Source organism: Pinus tabuliformis, chromosome 4_1, assembly GCF_031772625.1.
Source record: "Pinus tabuliformis cultivar Carrire ecotype Pingquan chromosome 4_1, CPIR1, whole genome shotgun sequence".
NCBI lineage: Eukaryota > Viridiplantae > Streptophyta > Pinopsida > Pinales > Pinaceae > Pinus > Pinus tabuliformis.
In genome coordinates, this window is record NC_142303.1 from 348,417,071 (window position 1) to 348,432,058 (window position 14,988).

Genomic DNA, 14,988 nt, shown 5'->3' on the forward strand with positions numbered 1-14,988 from the left:
CACTATAACCAATACACTAATATGAATGGTATTTCCAGCAATCTGATCCACACAAATATGGATAACACTGTTCGAAGTATAAATATCGGTAGATTTTGCTGATACGATGTATATGACTATTGGGACCCTAGAAATATTAAAAATATGAAAAGTCCAAGTTAGGACGTAAGAAGCACGTTTTTGCAAGCGAATATCAAAATGTCGAAAAGTAGCTGCACGCTACATGGATGTAGACATTTATCTTGTTTGTACTGAAAAAGCAAGTAAATAAACCAAAGACCAAACAGCGAAAACAATGCAGATTAGAAAGTAAGAAATAAGATTTTCGTAAAACAGGAGAAAAGGCTTCCTTGTTGCAGTCGGATGGTAGATTAGCTATATAAATTAACCCCTCGATAAAATTATATAGATATTAATCCATTAAAAACCTGTATGGATACATATTATAGTGTCATATATATATAAACTAAATTATAATAATAATCATCATTATTGTTAATCGAGTTGATACAGTTTGAGTGGGCCTAATGGTTAAGAGCATGTGTTTCCTCCTAAGAGGTCACAGGTTCAAAACCAGAGGGGGTAGAGTATGTATGCCTTCGTAGACTTAGCAGTCAAATCGCTGCGCGGAGGTGGGTCCCTTGTCCCACAAACAAGCGGGTCTCATACACCAATTTGGTGTCTGGCTTGGCTGTGACCTTAAAAATAGATATTATTATATTATAATAATAATAATTATTATTATTATTATTATTAAGTTATGTTCTTTTAAATAATTTATCTCAAATTAACTAATTAAAGAAAATGTCATATCAACACATATCATATTGGGTATGTGATATTGGTAAGTCATAGTATTGTAACAAAAACTATTTACAAGTTAATAAACTAGCAATTGCACCACATGTTGCAAAGGAAACACCGTAAGGCGATAACATATGAAAGAGTGGTATAAAAGTCATCACAAGTAGCAAATGTGAGATAAAGAGAAAGTGAGGGACATATCCATAAGGTATCACCTCCCAAAGCCTAAGGCAATCAAAATGTCAGGAGTTCATGGCAGCCAAGAAGAAACAGAGAACCAAAGAAGTTATTTAAGACATGAAATAAATTAAAGAACTCCTAAAACAAGAAAGAAATGATTCACCTATTGTATCACATCTTCTAGATATAAATTTGAGCAGAAGATCTCGAACCAATATTAGGCGATCAGGGACAAAATGTTTCTGGACTAAGGAGAAAGAACACTAATTATAGAAGAGAATTCCAAACTAAATCCAATAGAGGACCGTTTTTGTCAATGTAACAGTTCTCTTTTTCCCTTCATTGGCCCTTTTCTCATATCACATGGGAATCATGTCAACAACCATAATTACTTAATAGAAATCTATATAATCCCATCAATTTTGGTAATACCAACTTTGCCTCAGTGAAAAGAGTATTGAGCTTAGGATCATACAACGATGTAGACACGATCCTTAAGTGTATTGAACAACTTTAAAAATGTGTAAAACAATTTGTTATAGTCTATTTTTCTTAGTACTAATTAGATTCTAGAATGAATAACGACGAATTTGAATTTTAAATCAATTTACATTCTAGAATTATAAATGACAAATTTAATTTTTAAATCAATGTAAATTCTAGAATGATGAATGATGAGTATGGATCAATGTATTTCATTATTTAATTCAATTATGTATGGACCAATATATTTATGTTTTCATTATTGAATATGAATTTGAATTATATATATATATATATTGAAAAAAAATTGTATACCCTTGTGTCTCTCTATCCCCCCTAAATTTTCCTAAAATTTGAAGGTACTCCCACACGTCCCGCCTGTGCATCTTCGTGCACCTGTGTTGCCTGTCCCAAAGCATTGGTGGAACATTGATAATAACAACTAAAACCCTAAATTTTATAACCTAAGTCACTAAGGTGACTTTATCAAAAATATAAGTGTTACATTCTAACACCAAAAAGTGGGACATTCGAATGCCCACTACAATGAATTTTCATGACAAAACATCAAAGCTACAAACTCTTTAGCAATTTATCAAAGATTTCTTCTATATATCAATGTGAAAAAGGGTCAAATCACCATTGAGTTTTAATTTCTTAGCACATTTTTTGTTTTTATTTCATGTTTATCATTTCTAGCATTTAACTTAAAGATAAGGACCCCTTTATCCCCCCATCCCCCATGGGGTGTCTCCACATGTCCCCATAGTGCATTTCCCCACTCCCAGATCCCCACATCCTAAAAACATAGTGAAACATTGATATGATCTTCAAATGAGGATTAGAAAGCAATGATAGAAGAAAATGAGATGAGCCTGGATTAGGCAGTAATGCTAGAAAAAAAAATAAGACAAGAGCCCAAAGAGAATACCAAATGGATCTATGAAGATTTCAAACATATGAATTTTGAAAATTGTAATCCCAAGACTCTAATAGAAACTTGTGAAAGTTCAAGAATGAAATGTGAGAAAGCAATGAGAACAAAAATACTAAGATGAAATCACACAATTACAACAAATACAAGTGTTTATTACCCCTAACATTAAAAAACTCTACTATACATTAGATGTATGTATACTATTACATAGGAAACAAAATTGGTATATATATAGATTGAAGGAAAAAATTAAAATAAGAAATGCCAAAAGATATGTACAATATCCAATCCATGTATGGCATCATTCACACCTTTGACTTTAAGCATGATCTCACAACCAAAACTCTGACCTAAATGTCACGTGTGGTATTTTAAAACTAACAAAAGAACAATATATAATGGTGTTGTCCCTTAAATCACACATAAAAACAATCATGAAAATTAAGACGCATCACAATATGTAACAAACCACATCCCCGTGAGTATGCTTGCATTAGTAAAAAAATTGGTAGTTTACAATATAAGCACCCCATCTGAGCATCCAATGTAGGCCATCCAAATGTCTTCCCATTGCACAAATTCCTTCTTTTCAAAAATCCAAAAAAGTTAAAATCATTATCTGATTATTAGTTTACAAAATTGAGTATATTATCTCACTCATAGTTCACAAAGTTAAAAACAGTATCCAATTGATACTGTAAAAGGTAAATTTATTATCATGGTTACAAATTAATTGTTTTGAGATTTTAAAATGATGCCCCTTCCACACCTAAAACAACTCTAGCCCCTTTCACAATATGACGAACCCTTGAACCAAAGTGGGCATAGTTGAAGTTATATTACACAACTATTAAGCTTTTTTTAACTATAAACCACTCAAAAAAAAAAGAATTTTTTTATATCCTTTCTCTCATGAAAACAAAAAAGAACTAGATAACTACAGGCAGTATATGAGCTTTAGCATATGAGACTAAACTAACACCTCTAGTTGTCTTTATTTCTCTATGAAAAAGGTACTTTTCCTATGTACAGTTGGTTTTATTTCGATAGAGTAGCTACAATTTCTTGCCACTTATGAGGTAATAACTCCTTGTTTGCACTTTTTTTGTTCATATTAATATAATATTATTATCTTCACAACAAGGAGTTCCATAAAAAATGCCCCCATAGGTCTCACGATACTTTTCCACACAGCTTAAAACTTAAACTTTGTGAGATCAGCTTGCAATTTCTCTATTGGTTCACTTCATACTCCACAAATCACTACTAAAAATGTGAGAATGAAAATCTTATCAATGAGATATATTTAATTTATTTTGCACACGAGTTCACAAACACCTTAAAATGGTCATCATATTCATGCACATTGATGAAAATGTTTTATTGAATGTATATCCAATCAATGCCATGCAAATACTAAGACTGATGAGAAGCCTTATGTAAACCTTGAACACAATGCATTTGAAGTGTTGACATAATTGTATCATGAAACAACATTTAGTTATAAAGTGCACTAGACTCAAAATTTGTTTCCAACCGTGATGTTGATCTAAATTCTCAATGAAACTCTAAATAAAGCCACAAAACAAACTAACTTTCTTGGAAATTTTAAGCTCACGCAATTCATTTTATGCAGTTGGAAAATGTGTGGCGATTGTTCCAACCACGGTCTTATCAGGGTAATATTATCATTACCCGTTATAACCAAGATTGTTTTCATCATTATTATCACGATGCTTTGTAATAGCAAGACTTCTACCTCCGAAATCAAATCATTCAACCAAGAGTACAACCACTCTTCTTCCTTGTGGAAGAGTACAAGAAAATGTAGCTTGATTTATCATCTTGTGGGATTTTCATATTGGTCAGTCAGTTTGTTGTGTGAAGTAATACTAAGTTTATATATTTTAGGTGATCCGAATTGGATCCTAAAGAACTCTCTAAGTTTTCATAACTCTGTAATATTCATGCCAAAGTTTCAAAGACTTACAAAGGTCGAGTTTATCATAAATATCCTCAAACAGTTGTAATTTGTGAGCAGTGCCAAGCAATGAGGACCCTTGGTCAAACGCACCGACCGTTGGCCCACGGTAACGCGCATTGCCACGAAACAACAAAACGGGAAGCCTTTTTGAGAAACGAGGGAGGTTTCTGATATGCGATTGGCGGCAAGTTCCTAATCTCATATCGCGGGGCAAACCCCTCAGAGAAGAAAAAGCCTCGAGAGACTTGGACCCGAAAAGTCAAAAACCGTACAGAATTTTCCAATTCCATTAGAGGCGGGTCCCATACGAAAATCTGCAGGATATCAGAAAGGCTTCGAGCAGTAAGCGGTTTCAACCAAGTCTCGGCTGATGCCACACACTAGGTGCCACGCATCTGGCGGAAGAGAGAGAAAACCGCTCACATTGGACGGGTAAACGTCATGCAACTTACCTGCCCGATATGGACAGAGACCATAGGATCTGGAGGCTCCAGATCGACGGCGGACATGCAATTCGATGGATGACCGGATTCAATGGGGTAAACAGGCTAAGTTGTATAAAGTTTGAAGTCCGACATGAACGATGAGTTGGCAAAAGAATCATGTTCGCGGGCAATCTGGGAGTTAAACGGAAATAACGATCGTTCAAACATTTCCAAGAGAACTGACACTCAGTTCATTATGAAACAGGTGGCCACCTCCCTATAAGGCATTACACAGTGATGATGATTCCGAACAGAGGAATTCAAATGGATAGAGGCAGGAGAACCAGAGCATCGGGAAGCGAAAACGAACAGTCGAAAAGAAGATTGGCTTTAAAGCCACAAACTGACAGAAACAAAAAAAGCAAGGAGAGTTAATCAAGGCAGAAAGCCAAGAGTAGAGAACAGAGAGAAGAAGCGGAGCTGACCTAAAGGCAGCATCGAGCCAAATAGAGCTAGAGAGAGTCAGAGAGTCTGTGTACTCCAGAGAAGGCTTAAGAGGTTCAATCGAACTCCTTTGTACATACCTGTCATGTATGAGTCTCAGATTGGGCTCATACTACTGTGACCCATAGAGGTCGAGTTTCAGTAAGGAGAGTTTGTGTACTCCAGAGACTTGGGGGATCCAAGTCCAGTCCTACTGATTTATATCTGTTGAGTGAGACTCAAATTGAGCTCACTGTTGTAAAAACTCTTCTTTGGAAACATAATAGAGAGGCCACCACTGAAGGCTGGACTAACAGATGTAGCCCAGGAGTATTGGGTGAACTCCTTATTAAACTTGTCGTGTTTACATGTTTTCCTGTTATGTTTTCTCTAACTGCTTCAGTGTCTATGTATTTCACAATCTTATCGATCCGTTGCATAAAGTAACATAGGCACATCCATGCACATGAGCCTGTAATACCTTTAATTATTTGTCCTGGATAAATTCTAGATCAAGTGGTATCAGAGCTGTAGGTTACTAAGGTTAGACAAGCTTGTGCTGGATTTTTTTGTTGAATGCTAACTAGTTCAAAGCTTAAATTAGGAGAAGGAGATTTGGTTGAAACTAATGCTAAAATTAGAAGAGTCTATCCTAAGAGGAAAATGTCATAATAAAGTCCCTTGGAATCAAAACCTCAGTTCATGGATAGTTTCCTAACCATGAGAGCCATGGTAGAGGAAATGTATAGAGAATTTAAGGAAGGTAGAGAGGAAGATGCATCAAACTCCAAACGAGATAAAGGAGCAAAAGAATCTATCCTCCATGACTACTCTAAAGGCAAAGGGAAAGAAGAAAAGATTCCCACACCTCCTAGTAGCCCTGAAAACAAAAAGAAGATAGCTTTAATTAAATTAGATGTTAAATTTGATTTACCAATATATGATGTAGAGTTGAATGCAGAGAAGCTGGATAATTGGATTAGACAGATTGATGTTTATTGCAGAGTGCAAAGCATTGATTCAGACAATAGTAAGATTCAGCTGGCCAGCCTATGCCTTGGAGGCACTGCCTTGGTATGGCGGGAAGACAGGACAGAAGCTGACATGAAGAGGCATGGTAAAATTCTTTCTGTCTGGAGTGAATTTGTTTCTGCAATTAAAAAACGGTTCTATCCACTAGCTTATATGAAGCAAGCCATGATGAGTTGGCAAACTGTTCGACAATTAAAAGGGAAAAGTGTACAAAGTTACACTCAAGAATTTAGGAAAAGAGCTTTGATTCTAGGAATTTATTTAGACGCACCTGAAACTCTACTGAGGTATATAGGTGGTCTACACAGCTACTTAAGGCACACAATTCTCATGTTTAATCCCACTAGCATAGACGAGGTATTTGTTCAAGCTACACATCTAGAGGCTAGAGGCAAGAATGTGAACCCAGAAGTTGGGGGATCATCAAAACCCACTGCAAGCAAGAATAAGGAGAAAAGAAATAGAAATGGAAAGAGAGGAAGACAAATACTGTACAAAAGACCAAATCTTCATGCACTCACTGTAAGAATGATGGGCATGATGATGAAAACTACTGGATTCTACATCCGAAGTTGAAACCAAAGAAGTACGATGGCAAGAAGAAGAAGACTATTGCAACTATTAAAAAAGATTTGGGGTTAGATTCAGGAGATGAAACAACAATTGCAGCCACAGGTATAAAAGGTTGTCCGCTTTAGAGAATGTAGAAATCAAGAAGCAGGTACAGGAGCTGCTTGAGAAAGGGTTCATAAGACCTAGCACATCGCCTTGTGGGTCTCCAATTGTCTTGGTGAAAAAGAAAGATGGCTCATGGAGAATGTGCACTGATTACCGAGCACTGAATAAGATAATGATAAAAAAATCCTTATCCCCTTCCTCTCATAGATGATCTATTAGATCAGTTGAAAGAAGCTATTTACTTTTCCAAGTTGGACTTGCATAGTGGCTACCATCAAGTCAGAGTTGCAGAGCAAGATGCATGGAAGACTGCTTTCAAAACAAAGCAGGGATTGTATGAGTGGTTGGTTATGCCTTTTGGCTTAACTAATGCTCCTGCTATTTTCATGAGAATAATGAATGATGTACTCAGACCTTGCATTGATGATTTTGTCATTGTATATTTGGATGACATTCTTATATTTAGTAAAACATGGGAAGAACATTTAAAGCATGTCAAGCAGACTCTAGATGTTTTGAAAAAAGAGAATCTTCATGTTAAACTCTCAAAATGTGAATTTGGCAAAACATCTTTGAATTATTTGGATCATATTGTAGCGGGTGGTGAATTGAAGATAGATCCCTCTAAGGTTGCAGTCATTGTAAACTGACCTACACCCAAATCTGCTACAGAAGTTAGAAGATTCTTAGGAGCAGCACAGTATTGGAGAAAGTTTGTTTCTAACTTTTCCTTGATTGAAACTCCCTTACATGCTTTAACAGGATTGAACAAGGTGTTTCAGTGGGGAGGCAAACAACAGAAAGCCTTAGACACCTTAAAAGAAAAGATTAGTACAACACCAGTACTAGCACTTCTCAATCTTCAAAGACCATTTGAGACTGAAATGGATGCCAGTGACTATGCCATGGGAGCAATGTTGATGCAGCACGGTAAACCCATATGTTATCATTCTGAGACATTTAATTCTGCAGTAGTTAACTATCCCACATATGATAAAGAATTGTATGCATTAGTACAGAGTGTGAAAAAGTGGAAACATTATTTAATGGGCAAAGAGATAGTTATACACACTAATCATCAACCACTTCAATATTTTCACTCACAAACTAAGTTGCAACAATCAAGGCACTATAGGTGGATGGGTTTTCTACAACAGTTTCATCTTGTCATCAAATATAAAAATGGCATACACAACAAAGTTGTAGATATGTTGTCCAGACCAATCATAAATGCATCCACTATACTTAAGTATAATTCAGTAGTGCATGAAAGCTACATTGAACAGTATGCTCAAGATATAGATTTTAAGGATGTATATGCAACTTCAAGTCAAGTCAAACAAGTAGGAATAATTGGATTATCATGTTAAGGACCAACTCTTGTATCATTTGGGAAAGTTATGCATTCCTCAAACAGAAAGAGTAAAGATAACTCGAGAAGCACACACTTCTCTAATATCATGTCACTTTGGTATAAGTAAAACAGTTGCACAGCTGCAAAGATTTTGTTGTTGGACAAAAATGAATGAGACAATTTCTAGATATGTAAGAGGGTGTACCATGTGTGCTAAAAGCAAACCTAGCAATAGAAAACTAGGCTTGTACACTCCACTAGCAGTTTCTTCTCATCCTTGGGAAAGTGTTTCTATGGACTTCGTTGGGGGAATGCCTAAATCTATAAAAGGTCATGGCTATTTATTGTTGTTGTGGATAGGTTCAGCAAAATGTGTATTTTAATACCTTGTAACAAACAGATTACAGCTGAACAAACTGTAAAGTTATTATTTCAGCATCTATGGGTTCATTTTGGATTACTCGCTTCCATTATATCTAATCAAGATACCCTATTTTTTGGGAAATTCTAGTCAAGTTTGTGGGAATTAATGGACACCAAACTGAAGAAGAGCACGGTTTTTCATCCATAAATAGACGACCAAATAGAAGTGGTCAACAAGACAGTGATCCAGTTGCTCAGAGGCTATTGCATTAAGCATCCCAAGCTTTGGAATGAACATTTATGTTATGTACAACATGCTTACAACCAAGCTAAACATTCTTCTACAGAGAGATCTCCTTTTGAGACATGTTTTGGTTTCACACCAAGGTCTCCCTCAGTCGATGGACACAGTGATGTGGACAAGGCAACCAAGTTCATCAAACAAATCCAAGAGATTCACTAGGCAGTATAGGAATAGCTGGAAAAGAGCCAAGCCAAGTACAAGGCAAGGCATGATAAGCATCAGACTAAGCCTAGTTTCCAAGTTGGTGATCAAGTCGGGTTGTATATCAGCAAAGATAGAATGTAAGGTGAAGGTAAGAAGCTGAAGCCAATAAGGTATGGACCTTTCAAGATACTTGAGAAAATTGGTGAGAATGTTTTTCGCCTTGATTTACCAGCTTACATGTACATCTACTCAGTTGTTAATGCAGATAGCTTGAGACTATTTGAATCTTCATTGATTGAATATCCCGAAGATCATAGTCAATTGCCTTCTATTGATGATCTGTTACCTTAATATCTCAATGAGTTGCAGGAAGATACAGTTCAGGACAGGAAGGTGAGAACTACGCGCAGGGGAGATGTTGAGTACCTAAGGATTAGACTCAAAGGTTCAAAACCAAGCAGTGTGAAATGGATAGAAATTGGGCAAGCGAGGAATCTGTACCCTCACTTGATTGATGCTTAAAAACCAACTTTTGGTGGTCCAAAATATTTTTCAATGGGAAGGTCATGATCCGAATTGGATCCTAAAGAACTCTCTAAGTTTTCATAACTCTGTAAAATTCATGCCAAAGTTTCAAAGACTTACAAAGGTCGAGTTTATCAGAAATATCCTCAAACAATTGTAATTTGTGAGCAGCGCCAAGCAACGAGGATCCTCAGTCAAGCGCGCCGACCGTTGGCCCATTGTAATGCATGCTGCCACGAAACAGCAAAACGGGAAGCCTTTTTGAGAAACGGGGGAAGTTTCTGATATGCGATTAGCGACAAGTCACTAATCGTATATTGTCAGGAAAACCCCTCAGAGAAGAAATAACCCCGAGCGAACCGGACCTGAAAAGTCAAAAACAGTACGAAATTCGCCGATTCCGTCAGAGGCGGGTCCCACACGAAAACCGACAGGATATCAGAAAGGCTTTCTAGTGGTAAGCAGTTTCAACCGAGTCCCACCCGATGCCACACACTAGGTGCCACGCGTCCAACAGAAGAGAGAGAAAACCACTCACATCGGACAGGTAAACGTCATGCAACTTACCCGCTCAATATGGACGGAGACCGTAGGATCTGGAGGCTCCAGATTGACGGCGGACATGCAATCCGATGGATGATCAGATTCAATGGGGTAAACAGACTGAGTTGTATAAATTTTGAAGTCTGGCATGAACGATGAGTTGGCAGAGGAATCATGTTCATGGGAAATCTGGGAGTTAAACGGAAATAACGATCGTTCAAACATTTCCAATATAACTGACACTCAGTTCGTTATGAAACAGGTGGCCACCTCCCTGTAAGCTGTTACACAGTGATGATGACACCGAACAGAGGAATTCAAATAGACAGAGGCAGAAGAACCAGAGCGTCGGGAAGCGGAAACAAACAGTCAGAAAGCAGATTGGCTTTAAAACCACGAACTGACAGAAACAAAAAAAGCAAGGAGAGTTAGTCAAGGCAAAAAGCCAAGAGCAAAGAACAGAGAGAAGAAGTCGAGTTGACCTGAAGGCAGCATCAAGCCAGACAGAGCCAGAGAGAGTCAGAGAGTCTATGTACTCCAGGGAAGGCTTGAGAGGTTCAAGTGAACTCCTCTATACATACTTGTCATGTATGAGTCTCAGATTGGGCTCATACTACTATGACCGATAGAGGTCGAGTTTCAGTAAGTAGAGTCTGTGTACTCTAGAGACTTGGGGGATCAAAGTCCAGTCCTAATGATTTCTATCTGTTGAGTGAGACTCAAATTGAACTCAATGTTGTAAAAACTCTGCTTTGAAAACATAATAGAGAGGCCACCACTGAAGGCTGGACTAGGAGACGTAGCCCAGGAGTATTGGGTGAACTCCTTATTAAACTTGTCCTATTTACATGTTTTCCTGTTATATTTTCTCTAACTGCTTCAGTGTCTATGTATTTCGCAATCTTATTAATCCGTTGCATAAAGTAACATAGGCACATCCATGCACATGAGCCTGTAATACCTTTAATTCTTTGTCATTGGATAAATTCTAGATCATTATGTCTAGCAAACAAAGCCAATGGGAAAACCATTTGCAAGTAAATATCTATGAATTCTCCTTTCCACCCAAGTATTATATAGAAAAACAGTTTGTACATGCAATAGCTACATGCATCCTACAAGCTTATATTCTATTGTAGTAGATTTTAGACATTCCAATAGGATTATCATAGTTAAGAACAATAGCCACACAAGTCATGACCCAAGTGGATCAAAACCCAGCCAATGTCCATTAAAAATAATATGGGTGGATGGTGCAAGGTGATACTCTATGATCTTAGAGGGGAAAAGTAGCATTGTATGCTTGGTGCCTTGTGATAGCACCAAAAAATCTGGCAGCATCATATGTCCTTTTGAGGGGTCTCCATTTAGCAAAGGAATCTAAGCTAAGATCATTGATTATATTAGGTGAATTCTTCGGAAAATGTCAGCGGTGGATAGCAAGCTTGATGTAATCATAACTCGAAAGTTTTGAACTAAAAAGGAGGCAAGCACACTAAGAAAAATATCATTCTACCATGTGAAGATACAACTCAATGTAGAGGTTGATCTTTAGGTCAAGGAGGCCACCAAACTAACCAAACGTGGGTTTCAAAAAAATTGGGTGCACTCACAATGCAACACCCACTAAGGTATTGGATTAAATTCACACATCATTCCACATTTACTACCCTCATGATTCAGTATCAAACATGCCAACGCCATTAGATTCGGATGAGAGCCTCTCTCACATGCAAGAATTAACAACAACCTTGTTTACTAAATGATTCAGTAAGAAAATTTGTTAACTGTGGGATAATGGGATATGGAAGAAAAGGAATTGGGAATACATACAATTGAGACCTTCAAGTATCATATCCCACTACAAACACCTTAAAAACCCCTTCTCTCCACCCTCAAAACATTCAGTGCTAAACAATGGAATTCTTAGCGGCAGGTATCTCTATTCCTACGAAGTTATCCATCAAAAAACGGACCTAGCAACTACAAAACTCATAAAAGATACCAAATTATTCAATCAGAGGCAACAATTTATATTGAAGGGCAGGAATTTTGTTTTCGGTACACTTAACTTCGATCTCAAGATCGAAAGCTAAATAATGGCATTCTGAGTTTGCACAGGTTTCCTGGAACTTTGTGAATTATGAATTGATGATGACATTGTGTCTCCAATTCAAACCCCGCCAAGTCGCTAGAGCGGCTTATTTCCAGAAACAGATAGCTTGATCCATTATTAGAAATTGAAAAAATGATCAATTGTGTACACCATGTTCTCTTTTTTATTGGATGTCTCAACCTACACATTGTTTATTTCTGCATCAACTTCAACAACTAGATTGCTTTCTGGCATGGGTAGAATTACCTCGTTTGTGACACAAGCAGAACCTTTCTCCGGAAGGGTCAGTAAGTCTCCACCTTGAGTACTTTCAGGTCAACCTTTCGATGCAACTATAGATTGCTCCAATGTCTTGGTTTTGACTATTCTTGTAATTTCAAAAACATCTGGACAATAATCAATATAGGTCTTCTCACTATGACCTAGAGTTTGATGTGCATTACTCTGTAATTTGGCAGTTGGGATACACACCCCTTTTGATGTAGCTACGGAATGCACCAATGTATTGGTTTTGATAGTTCTTGTAATTTGAAAAACATCGGGACATTAATAATTTAAGGCTTTATCACTAACATTCTCACTATGAATTGGAGTTTGATGTGAATTATTCTACACTTTGGCAGTTGGGATATTCAAACTAGAAAACATGTCAATGCTAGATATACTTGTGATGTCCACTAATTCACCAGTTAGACCTTTCGATGTAGCTTCAATATGTTTTAGTGTCTTTTTTTTCACAATGCTTGTCATTTCAGGAACATCTAGATAGTAGTTAGTACAGGGATTTCCACTTTCATTTTCATTGTGAATTGATGCTTAATGTGTTTGATTATGTGCCCCATCAGGTGGCCTATTTAAATAAAATATCTTCTAGATGATTGAGATTCTTGCATTGTTCACCAAGTTTTCAGGTGGAATTTTTCTTGCAATATGGTCTAATGTATTCATTTCTAGAGTGCTTGGCATTTCTAAAATGTTTTGAAAGTAATCAATAGGGACCTTCTCACTACAAACTAGAGTTTGATATGTACTTTTCTCCCCGACGATAGATAAAATGTTCAAACCAGTTAAAAAGTTGATGTTGGAGGTACTTTTGATGTTCTCTAAATTAATTTTCCTACTGCCTGTTTGGCATAGATCAGTGGTCACATTTTTTTCTATGGAGCCTAGACTAGGAACTGAATTGCCTGTACTACATACCTCAGATTTCATTAAATCATTCCCACAACTCCTAAGGTGAAAAAAATTCCTCCATAAATTTATAGGACTGATAGCCTCCACCTACAACACTGATTCTTTAAGATGATGGTTCTTCTAGCCTTTTCTGCTCACCAAGGCAACCTGCAACACCTCCCGTAGTTTTGGACCTGAGGAAACCCTATACGCCCTAAGGTATTTTCACGTGTGAACATTAGAAGAAAAATTACAAACTTTCAAAATCTTGATATGTTTCTCCGTATGTCAAATATCCATCTTTATATAGCCTTTCCAAGAGGCTCCATTATCCCTCTCTAGGCTGAATGTTCCTTAGATAGTTGAATTGGTCTTGGGAGCCTTCTAAACATTTATATTTTCAAGATATTTTTTCTTTCCTTGATACAAATTCCAAAAATTGTATTTTACAATATGACAAGGACTCTTGACCCATGAAAAACCCTAAGAGAATTCAATGGATGCTTGACCTAGTGACAAAGTGACTTGAGCATGGAACCCATGCTTTAAAAAAATCAGTTTATTTATTCTTTTGATAGATTCATAAGAATTACATCATGAGATGAGTTAAATGACAATTATGAAGACCAGAACTAGTTACATTCATCAACATATCAAAGTATGTGGGTAATTTTTGGTAATGGAAGATTAAATGCAATTAGATTATGTTGGGTTCTCAATTTATTGAGTGAATTCATTGGTTAGGATGAATAGGTTCTCAACTTCTCAAGTTTTTAAATATTACTTGAATATTTTAAACACAAAGAACTTCCTTATAACTCACTTTTAGTAATATAATGTTCTTGTGTTTTCTTAAAAATATTTCTCAACATCCCTTATGACACTCACTAACAATTTCTCTCATTTGATGGAGTGTTATAGGACGTTCAACAAAACAAGTATTTATCAAATATATCTTTGTCAAGTCACAAAAGTTTAGGTAGGATAGAAGAAAATGACCAAACATCTGCCACTTTGTCTAGTAGGCGAATATCAACTAGAGGTATTATAAGAAAATTCCATAGACGCATGGAAATTTTTCTCACTAAAGGGGGCTCATATTCTTATGATAATGAAAGCATATATGACATTGAGGTTCCCTTTAGTCATAAACATGTAGTGAAACGATGGTCACCTAAGGATCTTCTTGGAATAAACATTGATTTTTTTTTCAATGAAAGGATATACCGCATTGCCCCATCGTCATTACATGGTTTGGGGCTATTTTCCATGGATGGCATAAAGGTATGTTATAGAGGATTAAAAAAATTGTTGGAGTATGTCAGACCCTATTACAACTATAATGATTGGGTATGGCTAGTCCAATATACCAAAACTACACAAACATATGGAGTGGCCACAAATTATATACAACTTAAGGACAATGATGAAAATAAAGTCACAACTATGTATATTAAGGG